At 44.3% G+C, this 25,198-nt stretch overlaps 3 long non-coding RNA genes across 3 annotated transcripts in view; 1 reads left to right on the top strand and 2 right to left on the bottom strand.

The window, feature by feature from the left end:
* Positions 1-834: 834 nt before the first annotated feature.
* Positions 835-15,289, bottom strand: LOC129643981 (uncharacterized). The gene is made up of 3 exons (XR_008710638.1): positions 15,054-15,289; positions 9,625-9,963; positions 835-1,896 (listed from the first exon to the last, which is right to left on the bottom strand). It is a non-coding gene; the product is annotated as an uncharacterized LOC129643981 (long non-coding RNA).
* LOC129643983 (uncharacterized) overlaps positions 4,692-25,198 on the top strand; it is a 33,782-nt gene continuing 13,275 nt past the window's right edge. The window contains exons 1-2 of the long non-coding RNA XR_008710640.1: positions 4,692-4,809; positions 5,738-5,927. This is a non-coding gene — a long non-coding RNA (uncharacterized LOC129643983). The remainder of the gene's footprint in view (positions 4,810-5,737; positions 5,928-25,198) is intronic.
* On the bottom strand, positions 13,036-14,924 carry LOC129643982 (uncharacterized). The gene is made up of 3 exons (XR_008710639.1): positions 14,806-14,924; positions 14,634-14,724; positions 13,036-14,368 (listed from the first exon to the last, which is right to left on the bottom strand). It is a non-coding gene; the product is annotated as an uncharacterized LOC129643982 (long non-coding RNA).

Below are 25,198 nucleotides of genomic sequence, written 5' to 3' on the forward strand. Positions count from 1 at the left end.
TGGCCCGGCCTCTCTTCCTGCCTGTCGTTGTCTCTGTGATTTTATATGGTATGACCTGCGACATGAGTTACCACGAGACCATGGTAACTAAAGTACACAGCTCGGTGTAAAGGTAGATAAACAGGAAAAAAACGAATCCCTAGTTTTCCAACTTTACTCACCATTTGTGGTTTTTCTATCCCTGCCTCACCTATTTTTTATTATCCTGAACAATCAAGATGTACCTGAATTCCAGGACTTTTAAAAATGAAAAGATAAATGAGGAAAACATGCCCTGGTCTCCTATCATCTAGCCTTGAAGAGAGCGACTCATTTCCTCATGTGCAAGTTATCACTTCCTCTGGATATCCTGTCCAACACTCCTCTTGTGTACCAACATACCATCTCAAGGGAAAATTATGTTCATGATAATTCCCACATGCCATGAAAAGTAATTTCCTGCTAAGAAACTGCTGGTGATGGGAGTTCTTAATTGGTTTAAAATTTTCCTAATCCTTGAAGATTGAATATAAAAAATACAACTGCTCTCTTGTACAAATAATCCTTCTATACATATTATTCGGCCCATAGACCTGTGACTCAAATAAACTAGATTGAGCATAAAGGAATAAACATTTAACCAGGCCAGCTCACAGAAATGAAAGTCCTTGTGTAGAAACGAGCATTATTTCATACAAAATCAGAGCGTTTGAAAGCTGTTTTCCTGCCTGCTGAGAAAGTCCGATTAGAACCCCATCAATGCTTGATAACATTAACAGAAAACTTTGCTTTAATGAAGTTAAAGACTCTTTAATGAATTGCGTCTTTAATTAGAATGGAAACAAACCAACCATATTACATGAGCCATTGGAAAATGGTAGTCATCCTGAAAGAAACCGTTTTCTAGTGGAATCAGAATTCTTATGCAAACCTTTTCAGGCTGCAGACGTCTTTGAATGCTACCCTTGATTTCATTCCAACAGCAATCACAGCTGAGAAATATAAAGTATGATGTCAAGTTACTTTAATGGTTTGCAAAATTCTCAAGAATTTTCTAAAAATATGCATTTTCAATGATACCATAGAGTAGTTGGTCTAAAATTGACTTTCAATTAAAAGCATAAACAAACAGACCTGGATATATTTGGACACAGATGTTGCTGGAGGTTCCAGATTCCATTGTTTAAAGGTATTCCATAAATATGACAAAAATTGTGGAGAAGACATCCATCTGATTGGGTATTCAGGTTTACAAAGGGAAGTAATTACAGGGCCAGAGACTGGGTGTCAGACCTCATTCATCTAAATTCTCTTTCTCACATCAACCTAGCTTGACCTTGATTTTTTTTAGATGCAAGTAAAGGACATCAATGTAATTTGAATAAACCAGTGTTTTAAATTCCCTGAGGAGTCTGGAATCAGAAATGACAGACTCGATGGACATAAGCTTGAAGGAGTAACCAACTCTTAAGTAATTATGGTGGTTTTAAAAACAGTATCTTCCTTTCTTACTCAGTTAAATTTTCATTTTTCTCTCAAGGGAACATTTATTTGTCTGATTCTTTGGAAATACCCAAATGCTGGTTTCCACCCCTCCCCTCTCCTCCCTGACATCCCCACCAGGCCCTCACTGCCTCTGCGGTGGCCTCTGTGGTCCGTGGCCATCTCTGCTGCTAAGTGACCTCCAACCTTCCTCGCCTTTCTCTGAGGGCAGGGGCCTCTCTTCTCTTCCTGACAAAGCACTTTCAGTCAACTCTTGGATTTCTTCATGGTTGATTAAACTGTCTGTGTTTATTCAGGACCCTTCTCCTCTTTCTGTGTCCGGCTGCTGACCTTTCTGTGGGTTCACTGTAGAGGAGAAAGCTCCCAGGGCAGTCCATCTGCCTGCTTGTTTGCAGCTCTGGTAAAGATTTGGTCCTGGAAAATGTTTAGGCCATTGAAATATCAGTACATCTTCAAAACATGTGACTTTTCGCCTGGGCAGTTTTCTAAGTTGCTGTTACTGAATGAGATTGGAGGCACATAAACAAACACGAGATGCGCTGTGAGTCAGAGCTGCTAACATCTCCCTTGAACCTCACCAATGCTGATGGTTCTTGCCACTAGGCTCCATGGGACGTCACAGAGTTGTGTTTCCTAATAAGAGCAGTTGTGGCCTTAACCAAGGCTTCCCAGCTGGCTCAGTGGTAAAAAGAATCCATTTGTCAATGCAGGAGACACAGGAGACCCAGGTTCGGTCCTGGGGTTGGGAAGATACCTTGGAGAAGGGAATGGCTACCCACCCCAGTATTCTTGTCTGGAAAATTCCATGGACAGAGGAGCCTGGCAGGCTACAGCCCATGGGGTAGCAAAGAGTCAGACATGACTGAGACTGAGCACAAGAAAACATGATGGTCTTAATTGCTTGGAAATGGGAAAGAGAGAGAAACTGAAGCACAGAGTCTTGTTGAGTGACCAAAAGACAAGCCAGAACAAATATCTTAAGTCAGAAATTCTTTACAGAAATTCTTGTCAGCCTGATAACTAATCCTCAGCCTGTGTCCCTGGTCTGGGGCTCACAGACAAGTTCAGCTTCCCCCAGAGGCACCCAGGCTCTGGGCCCAGGCCAAATGCAAGTTCTACCACATGCAGGCATCGCCCCCTTCTCCAAACACTATACCATCTGGGGCTGTACCTCTCAAAATGACATTTTAAATTTTTGCGTATTTGTGTATGAATCTTAGAGGCACGGGGGCCGTGCCTTCTGCATCTCTGCCTGTCTGGAAGCATGCAGTGCATGCTTTTGTGAAAGTGTAGATAAATGGAGGTGCTGATGGACGCTCCCCAAAGGCCTTCTCTTTCATTCCTTCAGTGCCCCCTTGCTCACTCAACTAGCTCTACCCTTCGTCACCATTCTTAGAATATACTCAGCTTCTAGCCTGCACAGTTGGCATGACCCGATTTTTCTCTTTCTTTATTTGTTCATCTCACCTTTTTATGTCTAGTCTTTACTCTCCAGCTCATTCTGTAAACTCTTGGAGGCCAGAGGTTTCCTGGGACTCTTTTCACCAATCACTTGACTGTAATACAGTGAGAGGCTGTCTGCTTAATGGAGTTCAGAAGATGATGCTTATGATGAGAGCAGTGGCTTACTAGGGCTGACTGCTGGTCCTGTTCAAAGCGTTTGATGGCCCAGGATTTGCTGTGGACTCTCGGTCACCATCGAGCTCTCTCTCGTTATGAAACCCTCATGTACACTGTTGGGTTTACTGGCATGTGAGTTGGTGAGAGACCAGGAGCATCAGCCTCTGAAGGCAGGGTTTCTCAGCAGTGGCTCTTTGACATTATGGGATAATTCTTTGTTGGAGGTGGGGGTGCTGTGGTGTGTGTTGTAGGATGTTTGACAACATTCCTCATCTCTCCCTCACTTGGTGCTGGTAGCATTCCCCGGATGCGGCAATTAAAACTGTCTCCACACATTGTCATATGTCCCTGTTAGTGGGGGAGGGGGTTGGTGCCAAGCCTGCTGCTTAGGGGCTACTGCTTAAGGGATAAAGCTGAAAGAAAAACGGTCATAACCAGAGTTGCTTCCTTTCTCCAGGGAATTTTTTTTGTCTTTTAAGAAAAAATGTAACCAGCGTGGTGTCTTGGCCTAGTCAGTTTTGGGGAGAGTCTCCCAAAATGAATTTAAATTATACAGTACTTCACCTCTTTGCCCCCTTTTCCCCCTTAGAGGCCATTTTTCTCCCCATCATTATCACTGGGCTGGGCTCTGCTTTCTGTGGCTTGATCCCATCTTGTTTTAGGAATCTCACTGGCTTTCAGCAAACTCTGAGAGGCACATGATGAACCAGTCAAGGAGGCGGCTGGCTGGAGGTGCTGGGCAGGGCTGCCTGCTGTCCTCAGCCTGGACATGGCCCTTGTGAGGACATTGTGCTTGGGGATCTGCTCCTCCCCTTTGGGCAAAAACCAGATTTTTATCTCTTCCCTGGGAGTGAACAGGCCATCGGAGCAATAATTCATACAAAACAAACACACCAGAAACTAGGCTATAAACCAGACTGCAACCATATTGCTCTAAAACGCTTATCTCCTCAGAGCTCAGGCTTTGAGCTCTGAATGTGGCAGCATGAATGTGGTGGACCATCCAGAGTGCATGCAGGGCCCCAGGCCCTGGCCGGGTGCCTGGCCCCTTCTTCTGGCTGTCTGTCTCAGCTGCCAAGGGATGACCCTTGTGGGCTGGTGGGAGAGTGGGGGAGGGAGGGAGGGAGGAGCCTGGTGTCTGGGAGGACAGTGGGAGCAGAAAGTTGTTCACAGCCTTTAGACATCATTTACAATTTCTGCTTCACTTACAGGTCAGGTCCTGAGGCTGAGTGCCAGTTACCCGTTCTGAGCAGACACCTTTCCAGTAGACGCCCATTATCAGGATGCCTAGGAAACTGCAGTAGCTGAGATGGATGTGGAATCAGAACAGAGGGATTCAGAAGATCTCATGAAGTGTTCTCTCTGGGCTGTGGGAAAGCCTGATGAAATAGCCCTGCTTCTGAGGGAAAGCTCATCTCCCTAGAGATGGGAACAGTCCCCACTGCCCTGGGGGAGCCGACTGCTCACTGAAGGGGCTGATGACCCCTGCAGGCCCTGGTTCTTCTCATCCCCATCACTCTCCTTCCCTTGAGGACCACCCTCCTCTGTCATCATGTGCTTTACTCAAGGGTCTGACTGCTGTGTTTGCTAACGCCAAGTCTCTCAGGAGTGACCTTTGACATCCTGTGCACAGGTTCTGGAACCCAGGCGTCAGTGGGGGGGTTCTCCTGAATGGAGCTGCAGCCCTGAGCAGTAACCCTGGGTCAGGTGTGTTCTCCAGGCTTGTCGCTTGGCCATAGCCTGTAGGATGTCTTCTCCTTGACTGTGGTCTAATTTTGATAGACATTTCTGCAAAGTGGACAGGGAATGCCTTTGTGAAGTTCGTATTTCTCCTAATAGAGGGGCAGCAAAAAAAGAAACAAACACTGGGGTTCCCATGTCTTTAACCAAGGAAAGCAGAAAGTTTCCTGTTTTTCTGTGCCATCAAGGTGTCTGGTGCTGTCTTTGGAGCCCTGTCCATCAGAGGCTTTCTCCAGCTTGGGCCCTGGCAGGGGTGCAGCCCCATGCGGCTGGCAGAGGCCTCAGGGTGTGGAAATGCATCAGCTCAACCCACTTTTCTGTCACAAACCAAGTGAGGCAGTAAGCGAACCATGCCGAGAGCCCTTTTAGCCACTTGAGTCATTCTCACCCCCATGGCTGGGCCCTTGTCAGCATCCTTTGTCACTTTTGAAAAGGTTATTTCTTAGGAAATAAAAGAACAGTGTGGCCATGGTTAGTGTTGCTGATAAGTTCCATTACTTGAAGCGTATTTACTGCGATAGAAAAATATGAATCTGATCAGTGTGCCACAAAGCCTGGTACTGCCTCCACAACCATGCTTGTCCCCATGGCGCTTTGCACCTCAAAGGCATGTTCTTCAGAAACCCTTGTGCTGGGGAAACGGATGAACAGCGCTGTGTGACACTGATTTCCCTTCAAAAGGAAAGAGAGGAGAATGAAAAAAAGCTGGGTGGTTGCAGCAAGTCTCTCTATAACTGCTGCTTCCACTCTGGTCTGGCTCGTCGGTCAGGTATCTTGAAAATACAGGAATATTCTGTATTTTCTCAGTGTATCTAGTTCGCATGACTTCTTGTTCAGCCCTAAGTCAATATTCTTCATGCTCGTTTAGGTTAAATGTGCCTTTTCCTCCTTACAGGTGTCTCTGCTTCTCAGGGGCCTTCTCACTTGCTGTGAGCATCCTCTGTGGACATGAAAAGATGTGGGGTCCCGGCTTTCTAGGATCAATGTGGAGCAGCTTTCTGGATGGCTGATTTTACTCCCTTCTGGCGTTCCTCTCCCTAGATGTCATTTTGTCAGAGAGACAGGAGCTCAGGAGCCCTTGAGAGGTAATATGTTGTCCCCAGTTACACTATGAGCTGGTGCGAGTCTGGGTATCAGACCAGGCCTCCTGACTCCACACTTTTGCCATGGTTCCCTTTGATGTTGTTTCTGGGGGGCTCCTCAGCCCTTGTTATAAAAATTCTCTGCATGTTGTCTCCCACAGACAGTTGCAAAGGCGATGAATTAGGTGAGACTCTAGGCCCTGGATACTCTGTACCATCTAGTAAGAAGTTCCTGCAGCGGGTTCTTGCACTATCCAGAAAGCCTTTCTAATAGAAGAAATACCTGCTACTTTGTTGTTTACTTTGTTCTTCTTTTTACATATTCCTTAAGAAATTTTCTTAAGTGTAGTTGAAAATATAAGTTACAGATGTACAGTATAGTGATTCACAATTTTTAAAGGTTATACTCCATTTGTAGTTATTATATTTCCAATATTCCCCATGTTGTACAATATATCCCTTTGGCTTACTTTATACCCAATAGTTTGTACCTCTTAATCCTCTACTCCTATATTGTCCCTTCCTCCTTCCCTCTCCCCACTGACTTGTTCTATCTGTGAGTCTGTTTCCTTTTTGTTATATTCACCAGCTTGTTGTACCTTATTGATTTCACATGTAAGTGAGTCATACAGTATTTGTCTTTTTCTGTCTGACTTATTCCACTTAGCATAATGCCCTCCAAGTCTATCCATGTTGCTACAAATAGCAAAATTTTATTCTTTTTTATGGCTGAGTAGTATTCCATTGGGCTTGCCCGGTAGACCTGAGTTTGGGAAAATCCCCTGGAAGAGGGCATGGCAACCCATTCCATTATTCTTGCCTGGAGAATCCCCATGGACAGAGGAGCCTGGCAGGCTACAGTCCATGGGGTCTCACAGTGACTAAGCATAGCATAATACAGTACTCCATTGTATATATATACCACATTTTCTTTATCCATTTATCTGTTGATGAACATTTAGATTGCTTCCATATCTTGGCAATTATAAATAATGCTGCTATGAACATTGGGGTGCATGTATCTTTTCAAATTAGCATTTTGCTTTTTTCTGATATATATCCAGGAGTGGAATTATTGGGTCACCTGGCAGTTTATTTTTAGTTTTAAAGAAGCCTCCATACTATTTTCCACAGTAGGTGCGCTAATTTGCATTCCCATCAACAGTGTAGGAGAGTTCTTAACATGTAATTGTTAGCACAAAGTAATTATTGCCTTATAAAAAGATTATATTTTGTTCAAAAGTGTTTTGCAATGTTCTTGACAGGGAAAGGGGGCTTGGGCCTTGTAAGAAGAAACCAGTTATAAAGTCTGAGGTCTGCTGAAGGTAACATCTGTGGAGGCCTGTCCTACAGGAACATAGCTGGGTCCATGTTAATAAGCCATTAATAAGCGAGGGATTAAATTAGTTGGTGGTGACTAATTCCAGATGCAAAGTGACCTGAGTCACATCTTCCTGATGGAGGAAGGTATTGGGGAGAAATTAGTTTGCAGATTTAGGCAGGTTGCCTAATTTGTGATTCAGTATTTACACAGATCAGGGTTTGAAGTCAGACTTGCACAGCTCGTGCCCTCTCCAGGAAAGCTGGACCCCCCTCTCCGGAGAAAGCTCCAGTCTCCTTCCCCAAAGCAGCCCAGCGCAGGGCTCCACACAGTGTTGCAGATAATTGCAGAGGGTTCAGGTTTCCCTGTTTCACTCACTCAGCACACCCAACCTCTGGTTAAGAGCTAGCACCTTCTCCCTTATTGGCCTCTTAAACAAAAAAGCTAAGTGCTAGGTTAAAGGGGTGTTTATTAATTCTTTTCTATTTAATGCTGGAGCTGACTTGGGAAAAACTGGTGTGGCTTGGAATGAATAATACTTATTGTATAGTAGTGCTGGTGGCCGAAACTGAAAATCAGGATGTACTGAATGAAAAGACCAGTAGAGCTGGGAAGCCGTGGCTGCGTTTCAGGCTGTCGGTATGTGTGGTCCTGCGGCTTCGGGTCAGTGGCTGAGACTCAGCTTCCGTTGCCCTGTCTGCACCCATGCAGGTAACAGTGCCTACTTCAAAGCTGCCTTGTGAGCGATTAATGGGAAGATAGCCTCAATCTTAATGCAGCATGTAAACTGTCATATGAATAGAAGGTGGTCTTAATATGGAAAATAAACTTAGTGACAAAAATACCTAAGCATTTGTATTTTTTAGAACTTTGTATTTTTAGAATTTTAAGGACTTTTTACACGCTAATAAAAAGTTTATTTTGTGAAAAAAAATAATGAGTCCTGTTCTAGCCTATGGTGACTCAGACAGTAAAGCGTCTGTCTACAACATGGGAGACCCGGCTTTGATCCCTGGGTTGGGAAGATCCCCTGGAGAAGGAAATGGCAATTCACTCCAGTACTATTGCCTAGAAAATCCCATGTACGGAGGAGCCTGCTAGGCTACAGTCCATGGGGTCACAAAGAGTCGGACACGACTGAGCGATTTCACTTTCACTTTCTAGCCTATATTTTTCAACAGCCTCAGATATGCAGATGATACCACTTTGAATGTAAAAAGTGAAGAGGAACTAAAGAGCCTCTTGATGAGGGTGAAAGAGGAAAGTGAAAAAGCTGGCTTAAAATTCAGCATTCAAGAAACTAAGAGCATGGCATCTGGTTCCATCACTTTATGGCAAATAGAAGGGGGAAAAAGTAGAAGCAGTGACGGTTTATTTTCTTGGGTTCCAAAATCACTGCTGGCAGAGATTATAGCCGTGAAATTAAGAGACGCTTGCTCCTTGGAAGAAAAGCTATGACAAACCTAGACAGCATATTAAAAAGCAGAGACATCACTTTGCCAACACAAGTCCACATAGTCAAAGCTATGGTTTTTTCCAGCAGTCATGTACAGGTGTGAGAGTGGGACCATAAAGAAGGCGGAGTGCCAAAGAATCGATGCTTTCGAATTATGTTGCTGGAGAAGACTCTTGAGAGTCCCTTGGACTGCAAGGAGATCAAACTAGTCAATCCTAAAAGAAATCAGTCCTGAATATTAATTGGAAGGACTGATGCTGAAGCTGAAACTCCAATACTTTGGCCACCTGATGTGAAGAGTGACTCACTGGAAAAGACCCTGATGCTGGGAAAGATTGAGGGTAGGAGGAGAAGTGGGCAATAGAGGATGAGATGGTTGGATAGCATCATCGACTCAATGGGCATAAGTTTGAGCAAACTCCAGGAGATAGTAAAGGATAGGGAAGCCTGGTGTGCTGTAGTCCATGGGGTCACAAAGAACTGGACATGACTTAGCAACTGAACAACAACAGATCTCTTGGAAAACCTAACCTAGAAGTTACAAAGCAGCTCCCAAATGTGTTACTTCGCTTGTAGGGGGTTAAACAAGTTTTGTTTGGTTTGTTTTTTAAGCAATTGCCAACATTTAAAACTAGAAGTTTCCTATATAAGACAGAAACCAGAACCTAGATTTCAGCTTCTCTTGGGAAACAGACACTGAATAGCTAGTGTGGCTATCTGGGATTCCCCATGACCTACTGCTCTTGCCATGAGTCGTTCACTATCTCAGGCCAGCCACACCCAAGGCACCCCCATCTTCCTGGTATCACTTTCCCAGTAGGAGGCCTAGAGTTTTGAATAGCAACTTGATTTGAAAAATCAGACCTGTAAAGAGATAGCAAGTGCTATAAGGATGCTCAAACAGGGCCTGTCTGGTCTCCTACCTTTAGTTGGGTCTCCTCAGACCAGGTGTGCGTGGATGTGGCCGGCGCAGACAGAGTTCCTTTCTCGTAAACTGAGCACAGGATCCTTGTGAGGATTAAGTTAGATGACGTATGGAAACACTTGGCAAGAATCCACGCTTGGTAAATGGTAGCTCTGAGCAGGGCATCGGGGCATTGGAAAGATTCTGATGAATAATCTGCAGGTCAGACTCCAGAAGTGATGGCCATAGTCAGGCAGCCGCTGAGCACCTGAGAGGGTCAGGCTGAGGAATAAGGTGCCCTCTGACTCCACAGTTTCTGCGAACAAGGATGCAGGCCCCCGGAGTTGCACAAGAAGACCTGGAACCCAAGGTGGAAAAAGAGCCTCGGTGTAACACAAGTGCCCTTTGCCTTTGGCGAATCACTCCTGTGTCACCAGGAGTGTTAGAAAGCTCAGGAGACATGAAGGGCCACACCCAGCAGTTGTGCTGTGTACCTGCTTCCACTCCAAAGAAACCTTAACCACTGACAGCTCGGTGCCTTGGTCCCAATCACTCACTTCTGCAAATGCACAAGTGACTTCCTGCAGACAGCCAGTGGCCAGGAGCCTGAACATCCATAGGGCAGCCTGGGCTTCTCCCACATGGGATGGAAGCAGTTCCTATGACCTTGATTCCAAGACTTAGTTATCTTGGAAGTTACCACCAATCTCTAGAAGCCATGCCCAGGAATGATCTCACCACTTTCCCCTCCCTGTCATGGATACCACCAAAGCCTGTTTTATAGGGAGTTGCCTTTCTTCTATTTTTTCTGAGCTGAAGGGGACCATCCCTGGGTTGAGCAAAAGATGAGTAAGTGATTAGTGGCTGTCATAAAAAGATCTCATAAAGCATTTATGTTGTCCCACAAAAAGGATCTGATTTTTACACATCTGTCTTTTTAGTTCTTTTTTGGCGGGTAGGAAGGCTGCCAGCGTCATTGAATGACACCGGGGTAAGGCTTGCTTTAGGAAATGGGTAGCCAAGGATCTGGTGCTTCCCCACACCATTTCCTTCTCCATCGCATGACCTGACAAAAAAGCAACTCTCTGAGTCACACACTGAGTGACCCAGTATTGAGGAAATAATCCATTTGCTATGATAAACTAGGGAGGTCCCTTAGAAAGCAAATCGGGGCTTCTCCCTGGGTGGGTCCTGCCTGGAGTGAGACAATGATGTGGTAATGATCCCCACACTGGGCATGTTGACGTGAAAAGGGGTGCATTTTTGACGGGAAAATACAAGGTCATCTCAGTTGAAGCTGTAATCAAGTCAGAGCTTCTGAACCAGGGAGGGTCCCCAGGGAGCCTGGATTCAGGGAATCTGGGCTGGAGCAAGCTTCTCGGTAGCCACAGGCACTCAAGATCCCTGAGGAGACCCATCCCCTTCCCCTACCAAGGAAGGCTGTCTGCTCTGCCCAAAGTCTGCATTTCCTAAAATGGCTCCAGTGTGCAAGGAATCCCTGGACATACACTGTCCGCAGATGGGCTTTGACTGCTGGCTGTTAATAGTCTCAGCTCTTCCCACATCTGCTTCCAGGAGATTGCATTGGCTCTGCTCCCTTGGCCAGTAGAGATGAGGACACCTCATCCCTATAAATCTCGAGCTTGGTGGCTTCTTATTGCCCTTTAGGCCTGCATTCACACACATACACACACATGCAAAGATTATCTCCTTGATCTCTGGGTCATCAACTCTGGGCAGAACCACTTGGACAATGGTTTCTTCTGCAAAACTGAAGAACTATACCCCTTCGCCCATGTTTCCAAGAGAAATATCCTGCCATTTAGTGTAGACTGATTCTCTGTCTGAAATGTACAGAAATGTTAGGTCTCACGTGTACAGTGGGGATGACCAGAGCCTGTCTGCTGGTCTGGACAAAACCAAAACTGAACGCTTCTTGAGGTTTCTTTCCTTCCTAGAACATCATGATTCTGAGATCCTTCTGCATATACATACTCAAAGCGAGTTTTTCTAAAAACAAATTGGGTCTCACAGAAAATTAGTAGTGACTGAACCAAGTACAGAATCTTATTTAGTTCTGGCCGCAGGAGGAACTTGATAATTTACGTTTTAGGCTAAAACCCTTTCCCCCCTTTAAATACTGCATAAAATGGCAAGATTCTCAACTGAATAGTAATGTTACCATAGCAAACAAAGGGAAAGCTATGAAAATCTGAAACAGAAACATGTGGCCTGTTATTCCAAAAAAAGTAAATGCAACAAAAAGAAGGTTGGCCTCATTCTCTGTCCCGAAGCTCCACACAGCCCATGCCAGAGCCCCCAGCCTGACTTCAGGTCTTCTCCCGCCAGGCAGGCCTCTGTCTTTGCTCAGTTCTTCCCAAGCCTTTAGCGCTTTCTCCTCCCACTTTGAGGGCAGAGGTTTCCTTGTCCATATTTACAGTATGAATTCTCCTTTCAGAGGACCTCCAGGTCACAGGGAGTTCGTCTGCCCCTCTGTCTCCCAGCCCTTCATGTGAGGGGCTCTCGCCACCACTGGCAGCTTCAGTGCTGGCATCTCTGGAGGGCAGAGCTGCAATCCTGTCTGCAGGTCCTTACACAGGTAGACATGGTTGATACATTTTCATGACGTTTAAGTGAATTGAAGAAGGGTGACCTTTCCTCCACCCTAAGTTTGTCTGTATATGCCACAGATTACTTGGAATGTCATATAAATTGGGGGTGGCTTCAATTTAGTTCAGTTGCTCAGTCGTGTCCGACTCTGCGACCCGATGGACTGCAGCACATCAGGCTTCCCTGTCCATCACCAACTCTTAGCAGATACCATCATGATTTCTCAGTCTTGGCACAAGGATCACTTTTTGATGGGGGGTGTGTCCTGTGCATTGTAGGATGTTTAGGAGCCTCCCTGGCCTCTACCCTCTAGATTCCAGCAGCACTCTCCCCCCTCCGCAGTTGTGACAACCAAAAATATCTGCAGACACTGTCCGTGTTTATTGGGGGCAGAAATGGCCCCCGTTTAGAACCACTGATGTGGGAGATTCCTGAAGGAGGCTGAGAGGAAGTATCAGACACCTTGCCCAGTAACGATCTTACCCAGACCTGCTCCCCACTGCTATAACCATCACTGTTATAATACATCAGCAGAAGGTAGCTATTTATAGCTTCTGGCCAAATATTTTTCCTCTGACAGGCTGTCACAGTGCTAGCCAAACTCTGGAATTTTCTTAAATGGGGTGGAGAGAGACCAGGGTAAGGCCCATCCTCTGTGAAATACGGGTATCATTTTTGCGGAGGTTGTCGTCTTGGAGACAACACAACAGCTACCAAGAGGTACCTGGGTTCATGCCAAGAAGACTAAAAAGGCAAAAAATAACAACAATAAAAGCTGAAGTGAAAGACTTTTTTTTTTTTTTTAATCTTACCAGGTTGTGAGGAACCCTCGCTGCTTAATAAATCAACACATACAAACTCAGGGAAGGTGTGCACCTACTTTGGCATGAACTGCAGAGTGTAGAAAGGGTCGGGATATTTTTGGAGCACACGGAGGTAACCCCCACAGGTCATCGCCTGGCCTCCGGGGGCAGGGGCTGTCCATCTGCCAGGAGGCAGCCCACAGGCCAGCAGAGCTTTGATGAAGTGCATCTGCTCAAGCACGGCAAACGGTGTTGAAACAAACCACCACCCTGGCTTTTTTTTGAAACTACGACCCTCTGTCGTGTTGAGGAGCTGAGTCTGAGTGAGGCCCCAGTGGCCACGAAGGAGCTGTGGGATTGCTTTTCCCTCGTTGAGGCACGGAAGGCTGTGAGGCTGTGACTGAGGCATTACGCATTCATGACTGTACAGGGACTTTCATTCCACATATCTCGAGATGACAGTGGAAACTGGAGCTGTTGTACAAAGTGTTGGCTCTCTGCCCTTCCCTCCTCATCACATCATCTACCTGCTGGGGCCAGAGAGGGAGGGGAGGGAGGGGTGGGGGCCTGTGGAGTTGTAGGAGCTCCGGGACAGGCCTGGCTGCTGTGACGCTGGTGGCCACATGGCCGTTCTCACCGTTGATTTCTGTCGGCTGCTTTCAGACTTGGGAAGCCAGCTGGGGCCCTCTGATGAGAAAACTCAAAGATTCACGGCATCAAACAGGTTGTTGATACCATGCGCTCCTCTCTGACACCACGAGAGAAACCCTGACATCCTGGCAAGAGATGCAGTTGGACTTAGCAAGGCCCCGTTGCATCAGCAGCAACATGGAAACAAGGGCAAGAATGACACAGGCTACAGCTTCTGCTTTGATACACAGGTGCTGACAGACAATTTCCAGGGACAAATCTGCAAAACAGGTATCAAAGTGAACATGGGATCTGAGTGAGGTTGCAGTGGCCACAGCCTGGATGTGAGGACCCTCTGACCAGGACTGAAGGGGCCCAGAGGAAAAGGAGGCTGCAGGCACAAGTCAGTTCTGGGGTGACAGGCTGCCCTGGATGGCCCTGCAGACACCTGGCCCACTCTCAGTCCCCCAAACCTCTAGAAGGGGTTGAGGGGCTCCCCAGGAGCAGCCCGGGGGAGGGCAGAGCCGGCCAGGACATCACTCTCTTCCTCAGGAATGGTGACTCATATGTTCCAGGCAGTGAGCGCTGCACGTCTAGACTTAATTCTTGCTGTGATGCATCCAGGCTGCCTCCGCACAGTTAGCAAAGTCCCTCTGGTTGGGCCTCGTGGGACCACACCCAGAACTTAGTTACCCCAAAGCACACTGAGCAGACAAAGCACTGGAAAATGGGAGGGGGAAAACTGGATATAATTTCACGTTTCAGAAAAAAAGATTGAAGCATTCATCACGGGAAAAATCAGAATGTTGTTAATGTTCTTACACAGTTTCTAAGTTCTGTGTGTGCCAGGGCCACTGTAACCCCTGTGGACCCCTCATCCTGCTCTGACCCTGGTCCCTGATGGAAAGCCCACCCATCCCAGCTCAGCAGGGGGACTGGAACAAGCAGCTGTCTCCCCACCCTCGGAGGTGCTGGAAGGGCTCACCAGGGAGGTGTTGGGATTGTGCCGCAGCCTTGCTGAAGTGAAGATCCTGTAGTTTTTTTCTAGAATGTGCTCTTGAAGGCAAAAGTTGACCCTGGCAAAACATGCAGGGCTCTTCTCCCCTCCTTGTGCCCTAACACCCACTTCCCAAGGGAGCAGTTACAGCCCTACTCACCAGAGGGAATGTCTTCCTCAGCAGCACAGATTCTCCTGATGAGAACAGCAACAGGGCTCTGAGACCAGGGCTGCTGCCCTTGGTCCAGAAAGAGTGGAGCTGCTGTTTGCTGCCCACCCTCCTGTCCCAGTGGGCACCCTTTATGACACTGTCCCATCCTAGGAACACCTCCCTGACCCCGTGACTTTTCATGCCCCCACCCAAGTATAATGAATCTTTGTCACCTTGCTTCTGTCCCTGAGACTTACCTGCCCTCTTTTCATCCTGTCACTGCCTGGCTGAATGATGACGTATCTGAGCAGGGAGGGAGCTGGTCTGGTCTTTGTGTTGATGACCTTGTTCATCCCTGGGATGAGGAGTAACTCTCATCAGCTGGCAGATAAAGGCACGGCTGGGAGATCTTGTCCTTGTGGGAGAGCTCTTGGGGACAGCCAGCCTCCTAAAGTTAATCCATGTCCTGATCCATGTTCACTATCACCCCAACAAAGCCAGGCCACAATAGCTTTTGACTCCTCTCTTCTGCATTGGCTCATCAGACGGAGGAGGGGACTTCAGCCAAGCAGAAGGTGGCATGTGGGGCTGGCCTTGGCCCCCTGTCAAGACTCCTTCCAGTCCAGTTGCTCCCTGGTTGCTTTTTTTTTTTTTTTTTCATTTATTTTTAATTGAAGGATAATCACAATATCATGTTAGTTTCCAGCCATACATCAACATGAATCAGCCATAGGTATACATCTGTCCCCTCCCTCTTGAGCCTCCCTCCCACCTCTCACCCCTCTCTGTTGCTCTTAATTAAAGCCCAGTGTTTCAGATTAAGAAGAGGTGGGGAGGTGAAGAGGTTAAAACTCAGTTCAAGTTGAATCAGGAATTATGTTAATTGGTTGTTTGCACTGACTTCCAGCACAGTGCCTCATACGTTGTGGCTCATATTTAGCATTTCTCACTCATCTCTCATCAAAGCCTGATGGTCCCTGGGCCTCTTTTCACTTCCACAGACTTCTGCTTTGGTGGGGCGTGGCAGGATGGGGAGGCTGGGCTCAGAGATTCATGCTGGTAAAGCAATAGTGTACTTCCCCTGCCGGGTAACATGGTATGGTGGATAGTGTTTGGTTTGGGCTGGCTGTGCCCTGATTCACTGGTGGGAATCACTTCTCCCATCTGCAGGAAGCTGTTAGTCGAGGTGCCTGCCTGTTCTGAGCCCAGTTCCTGTCCATTTTGTCCTGGTTTCCTTGCCATTCAGAAATTAGCTGTTTTTTCTTTCCAGTGAATTCCCTTTGGGCATAGATTAGCTAGGGTTAGTTTCTGTTGCTTACCACCCAAGGAGCCCTAATTCACACCCCAGTAAACCTGGGTTTCTGAGCACCCCTTAGGTAACACTTGGTTTCAGAATGTTGCCCCAAAGCCAAAGTCAGGGAAGTGTTTATTTACCTTGACTCTGCAGTAGTCATCTCCCAGTGTCCATCTCTTTAGCTGCCAAGCCCATGCTGGTTATTAGTTGACTACGGTTTCTGACTCCCCATTGGTTTCTTTCAGTATTCTGCTTGATTCAGACTGGACCGGATCTCTCCTCCTTGTACCTGGGAACAGACTTGCTTCCCTTGTGTTCTGTTGCTTGATGATCCTCAAACACCCGCTGGGGAAATGCAAACCGGTCCAGTGTTTTTGTAAAGCAAATTGCACAACCATAAGCAAGGCTTTTAAAACATTGTTTCTTTCTGAACCAGTAAGTCAACTAATTGAGGCCTTTATCCTAAGAAACTTGTCAGAGAAGCAGAAAGATGAGTAAGAATATTTATTACGTTATTATTTTGTAGCAGCCAAAACTCGAAGATAACTTCAATGTTTAGCAGCAGGGAAATAAAAAATGGTCTGTTCATGTGATGATATGTGGCACACCCATTCAAAACCACAGTTTTGTGCAATATTTAATATTATGAGGAAAATTCTCACACTATCTTGTGTACCGGATGTAAAAAAAAAACAAAAAAAAAACCAGGACACAAAGCTGTATGTACAGAATAATCTCAATTTGTTTTATTCAAATGGGGAAGGATTACACCAACATATTAGCAGTGGTTATCCCTTTGTGGTTTAGTAGGAAACCCTCTGAGGTGAGAACTATGTTTTATTTAAAGTTATAGCTCTAATTCCCAGCTCAGGTCCAGTCATATAACTTGCCTAGAGAAGTAATGAGGAAGTTTCTTTCTATTTTTCTATGATTTTTATTTCTTGTAAATAATGAATGTGCATTTCATGTAAAATCAGAAAAAAACTTTTGTAGGCAATAGAGCATCAGTGCATGAAGTTTGAAAGTGAAAGTGTTACTCACTTAGTCATGTCAGACTCTTTGCGACCCCATGGACTGTAGCCCACCAGGCTCCTCTGTTCATGAGATTATCCAGGCAAGAATACTGGAGTGGGTTGTCATTTCCTTCTCCAGGGGATCTTCCTGACCCAGGGATGGAACCCGGGTCTTCCGCAGTGCAGGCAGATTCTTTACCCTGAGCCACCAGAGAAGCCCTGAAATCCTATTTATGCTTCAGGGTCCATGTGGCTGTTTTGAAACATGGTGACAAATATTTGATCGCTCCTTCTTTACAGAGGTGGGGGTCTGTGTTCCTTCCCTTTAAATAGGACTGCTTCAACCAATGCTATAGTGGCAATGATGCTCTGTAACTTCTGAGGCTAGGTCATAAAAAGCCATCCAGTTTCTGCCTCATTCACTAAGGGTACTTGATTTATTGACACCCTGAAAGCACAGTGTAAGGGCTCAACTACCCTGAGGCTGCTATGTTGGAGAGGACATCTAAGGGCACTCTGGCCAGCATTCCAGCTAAGTCTGTCCTTCATCCCAGGTGCCAGGAACGTGAGTGAAGAGCCACCTTGGAAGTGAATGCTTCCGGCCCACCCCCTGTCACCTGAGTCACTCTGAACCAACAGGGTCCAGATACTATGGAGCAGAGACAGGCTGTCCACATTGTGTCTCATCCAGACTCCTGACCCATGGACTCCTTGAGCATGAGGAGATGGCGAGTATCTTATGCCACTAGGTTAAGTGGTTAGAACGCAGTAGATACCAAAACAGTTCTCCTCAGACTCCATCTTTGTGAAGCCTTTATGATCCTTTCTGTCCTTTGCATAATCCCAAATCCTCCGAAAGGCCTTCTCTATACCTGTGTCAGAGGACTGACTCATCTTGCCTTTCTCCGGATGATGACTTCCTTAGGGGAAGCAACTCTGTGAGTCACTTTTGCATCCTCAGAGCACAGTGTCCAGCACATGGGATCTAGTTGATGGTCCTTCCATTCCTTCTTCTATTAGTATAATGCACAAGGGAGATGGGAATTCACAGAGAAGCCAGATTTGGCGTGTGTGTCAGGCTCTCATGGAGTTCAGGTTGTCTCCACGCTTCTTGGCTGCAACCTAGCATGGCAATGGGATGGCATTATACCTGTTCACCCTCTCAAATCTTAGTCTGCTCAGGCTGCCATAACAAATGGGTGGCTTCAACCAGAGAAACTTATCTTCTCACAGTTCTGGAGGCTGAAATCCAAGGTCAAGGTGTTGACAGGTTTGGCTTCTCCTGAGGCCTCCCTCGTTGGCTTACAGATGGCAAGTCTTCTCACTGTGTCCTTGAGTGCTCTTTCCCCTGTGCATGCACATTTCTGGTGTCCCTGCCTTTTTTTTTAATATTGTATTTATGTATTTTGGCTACGTCGAGTCTTAGTTTCAGCAGGCAGCCTCTTTGTTGCAGTGCTTGGTCTTCCCTCTAGTCGTAGCACATGGACTTAGTTGGCCCACTGCATGTGGGCTCTTAATTTCCCACACAGGTTTGAACCTGTGTGCCCTGCATTGGAAAGTGGATTCTTAGCCACTGGACCATCAGGGAAGTCCCCATCTTTTCTTTTCTTTTTTTTTGGAGGATAATCACTTCCTTGCCTTTTCTTATAAGAATAGAGTCTTATTGAATTAGGGTCCCACCCTAATGACCCCACTTATCTTTACCTCTTTAGAGACCCTATCTCCAAATCCTGTCATAATAGAAACTGGGGCTTCTACATAGGAATTTAGGGGTGGGGGGAACACAGTTTGGTCCATAACATAGTAGGTTATTGTTTATACTCCCTGTAGTTGTAGGTGTCAATGAAAAGAAGAAATGAACTCACTGATCCACATTCTACCCACAGACACTTTCCTGGCTGTTAGTTCAGGCTTATGCTGTTCTTGCTCCCCTATCCCTTTAAATGATAGCCTGCTTAGGTGATAGACATCTGTGATAACATGCCTTTCTCCACAACCAATGGAAAGATCTAATTTCATGTAGCTTTTGTTTGTTTGCTTGTTTTCCATTGGGTGCCCAAGGAAACCTCAAAACAAATCTTCAGTACCAGACCCAAGACAGGGCTGACTGCAAAGCTGTACAACATGTCCCTGTGTACAAGCAGGCACTCTGCTCTTGCAACCTTGTCAGTTTACGGCAGCCAAATGAACAGCATTCAGAATGGGGCTTTGGTGGAAAGCTGAGGATGATTTAAGGACATGAAGGAATGCCAGGAGCTAGGGTGACTAGCAGGTAGTCTTCAGAACTTTTCTTTGCAAAGTAATTCCTAGTAGTGTCCTTTTTCATCAATCTGTTTTTATTGTGTTATATCATATTCCAAAAATGAGAGAGAGAGAGAACACAATCTTCTACTGAAATGAATTGGACTTGGGACTATTTTATACCTGTACCTGTGAGCTACAGGTGCTGAATAAGGCATGGAGCAAATATTCAAGGTCAGACACTTGCCCTTTGGAATTCAAATTAAAGTGTACATACCTTGCATTTTTCGCCCCTTGTTTTCAGCTGGTCTGTCATACTACCTCCATCAGCCAGCTAGGACTACTGTCAGCCAACCTCTCCGCACCCCTCCTCCCACCTTACTTTCACCACTTAAGAAATGAGAAAACATTTCTCATTCTGATTCATGCTATCGCTAACGCAGGCACCACAAGAATCAATCAGCTTTCATTTTCACATAATGTAGCCTGTGTACACAGTTACCAACTATCCTGACTGCATGCTGCTGCACTATTACAACACTCTTTATGTGAAAATCGGTTCTGAAATTCATTTTTATCTGCCAGTTGAAACTGGTAAGAATTTTGTTCCAATCTGTAAGAAGGCTTTATCCCTGCTCAACACTATAAAGCCCTCAAGATTTTATCTTTTTTGAATTATCTAAAGGTAGGAAGAGATTCAATTTGCTAAGAGTCCTTGTTTTTGACACAAAGACAAATATCTGCTCCTGAGCTATACTTCACAAAGCAATGATTCATTTTAAAAACCTCTCAGGATCATGAATTCTCCAGATAGAGAAAATGAACCCAAGTCTTGCTCTCTTCATTAATTTTAGTATGTTCTCTCTCTGCTGCCTCACTTTAGAAAGGAGGTATAATTACTATCTTTATGAGTCAGACTCATAGCCCAGCACCTGTTAGAAAATTAAAAAATATTTTCCCCACATTACATTACAAAGCGAAGCCATTGTTTTCATGCAGTTGCTGGTGTTCACTCATTTGCCAAAATGACTGTACTGAAGGCTTTAAAAGCCATAGTGATAATGAAAAACAATGACTGGAGACTTTCCCAAATGCCAATACATAAAGATAGTAACATGAACTTGATAAACTCTGATTTTAATTCTTTTAAAACTGTTTGTAGATTAATAAAGGTGAGTCAGTTTCTCCCAGGCATGATGAAGCAGCAAATTCAGACAGTTTAGAGTTGCCTTCTTAAACTATACCCCAGGTAGTTACTTAGGTATGAGATATGGAGCCCAGTCAATGCCAGTTACAGAAGGAGATTCAATATGTGTGAATATGTTATTGAGATAAGAGATTAAGGGATAATTCTAAGTAAGAAAAACTGATATCACGACATAAAAACAATCCAGCTCAGGAAAGAGCAGAGTATGATTTAAAAAAAATCTTTATACAGTCCATTTCTTGCCTAACTGCCGTATAAAGAGAGAAAGGTCAAAGTATTCCTTATTCTTCTGATAACAAATGTAGTGTTTGATCTCAATGCCTAACGAGACCAATTAGATGCCGCCGCCTCTTTCAACTCTTTAACTTTTTCATGACTTCAAAGGGTTTGTGTACAAGACTAACTTGAAATTTACTTTGAATGAGAAATACATGTGACACAGTCACAGATTGTTTGGGGGCATGCAGGAGAGCTCTGCTAACACTTGCAGCCAGCCCAAAATACACACAGCATTTGCAGGCCTTCTCCACGTGTGCCATGGGGCAAAAGAAAGAGAGATGGTGCTTGCCTGTGGCCAATGGTAATAGAAAGTGAAACAGAGTTTGGAAATGCCTAAAAAGCGAGGGATGCTAAATCAAGTTTTCATCATTTTAATCTAGGCTTTTTTGATTAAAAGTATTTTTTATATTCTTCTTTTCCTGAAGCCATGAATCTATACTGAATGAATTAGTGGGGAACTGATTCAACAGGCAATATGTAACTTACGTTCTTCATCTCTTAAATTTCTTTGATCCATTTCTTTGTAAATAATTATGAGCTAAACAATTTATTAATGACATAGTCACTGGAGCTCCTGGGGTTCATTCAAAATGTGTTGGAGAATTGTTTAGAAACAATTTGAAACCAGGTAACCAATGCTTTAGGGTCAAACACTGAGCTGTTATCTCCCGAAAAGCAGGGTTTTCATCTTCTCTAAAAGTTTTTATAGTACTTAATGCAAGAAATTAATAATCTGGTACAGATGTTTTTAATTTCCCACCTCAACATAATGATTGGCACAAAAAAACTTAATGTATGTCAAATGAATAAATGAATGAAGAGAAAATAATATAAAGTTTAAGAATATGGATAATTTTCCTTAAAAATCAGCATTTCTTTCCAGGATAATTTTAATTGTTCTAATATCCTACAGACTGAAAATAACCAAAAAATCAAAATAAATATATCCTGGGGGTTTTCCATACAGAAAGATATATTCTACATCATTAAGCACTGTATGGATTTGCTTTTCCCAGAAGCAGGTGACTAGAGGAAATTTCTAGCTTTGAATTCTTATATTACAAAAAAAGAGAAAGGTGGTCACTGGAATAGTGTAAGTAAGGCCACTTCTGTTTCTGTCCTTTGGTCCCAGACCTCTGTACTCCTCTGACACAGTGCTTTATAGAAGCCTTCAGTTCAGCACATATGCTGCATCATGGATGCTGTCTCCCCATCTCCGCAGAGTATTTACTGCCTTTAGTTTGCTAAACTAGATATGCTAAAAGATTTACCCAATGAAAACAACCCAAATGCTAGACAAAATAACAAAGGAAGTACTTTTTAAAGGCATCAACAAGATGGCACAGAAGTAAGGAATCTGAAGAAATAAAAAAGCAAGACAGAAGTAGTGACTTTGGGAGAAGAGAACCAAAGTGAGTTCTTTCAGTGCTTCTGCCAAAACCTGGAAGGAAACCATGAACATTTTGGAAAATGTTTGATAGGAGACGTCGGGAGTTAAAGCCTCAGGCCCACACAAAATTGGAAGTCTTATAGGAGATAAAGCTGGAATCTCAAAGGGTTTTACCTTCAATTTGAAGGGTGTGAAAAAAAAGGGGGGGCTATGCAGGAGACAGTCACACATCTGATTTGATCTTTATGTTGGAGGAAAGTAGGAGAAAGTCTCAGTTGAGAATCTGTACCTGCAACCTGGCCCTCATGTGATTTCTTGTTTGAATTTATATCACCTGTAATTGAAAAATTGAAAGAAGAGAATTTTAACAAAAGTGCTCCAAGAATGTTTGTGTAATCAACTGGGAAGAGCAAAGCAAATCTTTTATGAAAGAACACAGTGTCAACCCAGGTCTCAAAGAAGCCCTAGAGATAAAGTTCCAAGGAACATAAGCACATAAAAATATACTTAGGCATGTTCTGCCCTTCCCTCCACCACACATGCACCCAAAAATAAAGCACCGTGAGTGAGAATCAGCAGAAACAACAGACTGAAAAATCAGATCTATAAAGATGATCAGATACAATATAAAATAATCATGTTTGGTCAGTCAGTCAGTTCAGTCGCTCAATCCACAGCACTCCAGGCCTCCCTGTCCATCACCAACTCCCGGAGTTCACTCAAACTCACGTCCATCGAGTCGGTGATGCCATCCAGCCATCTCATCCTCTGTTGTCCCCTTTTCCTCCTGTCCCCAGTCTCTCGCAGCATCAGAGTCATGTTTGGTATGTTTAAGGAAATGAAAAGTTTGTGAAAAAGGAATAAGAGAATTTTTAAGACAAAGCTAGCAGATTGAAAAAAAAACTGAATGAAACTTTTAGAAATGAAAAAGTGCTTTATGCAAAAGATTATGAGGATAAATGGAGGAAGGTCTGAGATGCAAGGAGAAATGGTGAGCAAAGAAACTGACAAACATTGATCACATATAACAATAATAGTAATATCTAATTTTTGAGGTTAAACAAACAAGATAGGATTCAAATTCAAAATATAATTTAAATTGGAATGGGGTGAAAATTGTAGTTATAATATTCTAAGGTACTTGTATTGTTTGGGTGAAGCATCAAGAGACTATGTAAGCATGTTAACGTGTGGGTGTGTTAGTTGCTCAGTTGTGTCCGACTCTTTGGGACCACGGGGACTGTTGCCCACCAGGCTCTTCTGTCCATGGTATTCTCTAGGCAAGAATACTGAAGTGGGCTGCCATTCCCTTCTCCAGGGGATCGTCCCAACCCAGGGATCAAACTTGGATCTCCTGCATTGCAGGCAGGTTCTTTGGGTAATTTCTAAAAATAGTTGCAGAGAGTTACTTCCAAATGAGCAGTAGGAAGTGGCACTGGGAATAAGAAAAAGAAGAAAAGAAAAAAGAAATTCTATTCAGAAGATAGGGAAAAAAAAAAGAGAGAGAATGGAAAGCACATAATGAGACAGCAGAAATACATCAAAGGAAGAAGAGCAAAGACAAAGCCTGAAGATCCTTTGCCCCAAAACAAAACAATGGAGATCATACACCCTCTAAAATGTTCATACTCTCTATGATTTCATACTGTTAACAATAAAAGAGAGCATAAATGACTTTTGAGAACAAAGACTTTATTTCAAGTACATAGTGGTTCAGCTTATCAGAGACCATTCAGCTTATGGCCAGTGTTTTCCATCTCAGGGCTTTTAATGGGGTATTGGAAGGGGCCAAGAGGGTTTCCCTAATAGTTTAGTTGGTAAAGAATCCACCTGCAATGCCAGAGGTATGGGTTCGATCCCTGGGTTAGGAAGATCCCCTGGAGTAGGGAAAGGCTACTCACTCCAGTACTCTGGCCTGGAGAATTCCATGGACTATACAGTCCATGGAGTCACCAAGAGTTGGACATGACTGAGCGACTTTCACTTGGAAGGGGTTGCACCAAGGCCTCCTGTTTTATGTTAACATTATTTACAGTTAAAAGAAACTTTAACTTTTGAAGATCTCTCTCTCAAAAATGGACTGCTGTAGACAATTTTTAGGAGGTTTTATGATTACTAAATTTAGAATGTGTTTTTATCCTTATAAATTTTGGCCTTTGACTTTATCTGGAGAGCTTTATCTTATGAACAGCTGTATCATTTGTTATTTCCCTCTCCTTTTGTACCAGTCTTCATACACTTTTTCTATTTTGTCTGTATTTAAGAAGAAACTGCTTTTTTAAGGCTACAACTAGGGCTCCATATTCTGGAAATAAATCAAAAAGCACAGGACCTAAAGACTTAATATAGAAAATGACACAGTTTTAAAAAAAGAGTGTGAGGCCTATAATATTCTGCTTCTGTAGGATGCTAGACCATTTCCTAGAGAGGCTTCATTGAATTGTGTAGTAGATCTTTTCTGTAAGTCTGTTTGGTTATTTCCTGTATGCTACTTTCTTTCCATTGTTCTGTAATGCTTGTTTTCATAGCTTCTAAACTGTTTCTTTCTGCCATAAGGGTGGTGTCATCTGCATATCTGAGGTTATTGCTATTTCTCCTGGCAATCTTGATTCCAGCTTGTGCTTCTTCCAGCCCAGCGTTTCTCATGATGTACTCTGCATAGAAGTTAAAATAAGCAGGGTGACAATATACAGCCTTGACAAACTCCTTTTCCTATTTGGAACCAGTCTGTTGTTCCATGTCCAGTTCTAACAGTTACTTCCTGACCTGCATATAGGTTTCTAAAGAGGCAGGTCAGGTGGTCTGGTATTCCCATCCCTTTCAGAATTTTTCACTGTTTATTGGGATCCACACAGTCAAAGGCTTTGGCATAGTCCATAAAACAAAAATAGATGTTTTTCTGGAACTCTCTTGCTTTTTTGATGATCCAGCGGATGCTGGCAATTTGATCTCTGGTTCCTCTGCCTTTTCTAAAACCA

This window comes from Bubalus kerabau, chromosome 2 (assembly GCF_029407905.1).
Source record: "Bubalus kerabau isolate K-KA32 ecotype Philippines breed swamp buffalo chromosome 2, PCC_UOA_SB_1v2, whole genome shotgun sequence".
NCBI classification, from domain to species: domain Eukaryota; kingdom Metazoa; phylum Chordata; class Mammalia; order Artiodactyla; family Bovidae; genus Bubalus; species Bubalus kerabau.